Source organism: Schistocerca nitens, chromosome 1, assembly GCF_023898315.1.
Source record: "Schistocerca nitens isolate TAMUIC-IGC-003100 chromosome 1, iqSchNite1.1, whole genome shotgun sequence".
Taxonomy (NCBI): Eukaryota; Metazoa; Arthropoda; class Insecta; order Orthoptera; family Acrididae; genus Schistocerca; species Schistocerca nitens.
Genome location: NC_064614.1, coordinates 66065828 through 66066854, shown reverse-complemented (window position 1 = coordinate 66066854; position 1027 = coordinate 66065828). Strand labels below are relative to the sequence as shown.

Below are 1027 nucleotides of genomic sequence, written 5' to 3'. Positions count from 1 at the left end.
GGTGTGAGACAGGGATGTGCACTCTCCCCTGTCCTCTTTAATATGTAAATACAGAAAGCAATGGACGAGGTCAGAGAAAAGTTAGGACAAGCTAATGGAATCAGGATCCAGGGAAAAATAGTTGATATGCTGCGTTTTGCGGATGACATTGCTGTCCTAGAGGAAAATGAGGAAGAATTACAAACAGTGTTGGAGGAAATGGAAAACACTCTTGCTACACGGTACAACATGAAAATTAATAAGTCAAAAACAAAAATCTTAGTTGCAAGCAAACAAAATAATCAAGCAATTACGAATATAAGGCTGAATGGAGAGAAGCTGAAAGAAATACAAGACTTTGTCTACTTGGAGGAGGAGATTAGTGTTTTAACGTCCCGTCGACAACGAGGTCATTAGAGACGGAGCGCAAGCTCGGGTGAGGGAAGGATGGGGAAGGAAATCGGCCGTGCCCTTTCAAAGGAACCATCCCGGCATTTGCCTGAAGCGATTTAGGGAAATCACGGAAAACCTAAATCAGGATGGCGGGAGACGGGTTTGAACCGTCGTCCTCCCGAATGCGAGTCCAGTGTGCTAACCACTGCGCCACCTCGCTCGGTCTTTGTCTACTTGGGAAGCAGAATAACATCAGATGGTCGTAGTAGGAAAGATGTAATAAGTAGAATAAATCAGGCAAAGACTGCATTCTATAAAAGGAAAGGACTCCTCACATCAAATATTACAAGTCTGTCGTTAAGGAAGCGGTTAATAAAGACCTTTGTTGGGAGTGTGCTTCTCTACGGCAGCGAAACCTGGACACTTGGAGAGGACGAAAGAAGAAGGATTGAAGGATTCGAAATGTGGTGTCTGCGAAGGATGTTAAAAATTCCATGGACGGCCAGGATGACAAATGAAGAAGTCCTGCAGAGAGCGGAGGAAGTTCCAGTTCTTTGGAAGACGGTCAAGAAGAGGAGAGATATATGGATGGGACACATTCTGAGACATGAAAGTCTTCTCCACACTATAACGGAAGGCCTTGTGGAGGGCAAAA

General features: G+C 44.6%; 1 non-coding gene across 1 annotated transcript; it reads right to left on the bottom strand.

Moving 5' to 3' along the window:
* Positions 1-519: 519 nt before the first annotated feature.
* On the bottom strand, positions 520-592 carry Trnaa-cgc (transfer RNA alanine (anticodon CGC)). Its single transcript has one exon. It is a non-coding gene; the product is annotated as a tRNA-Ala (tRNA).
* Positions 593-1027: the final 435 nt, after the last annotated feature.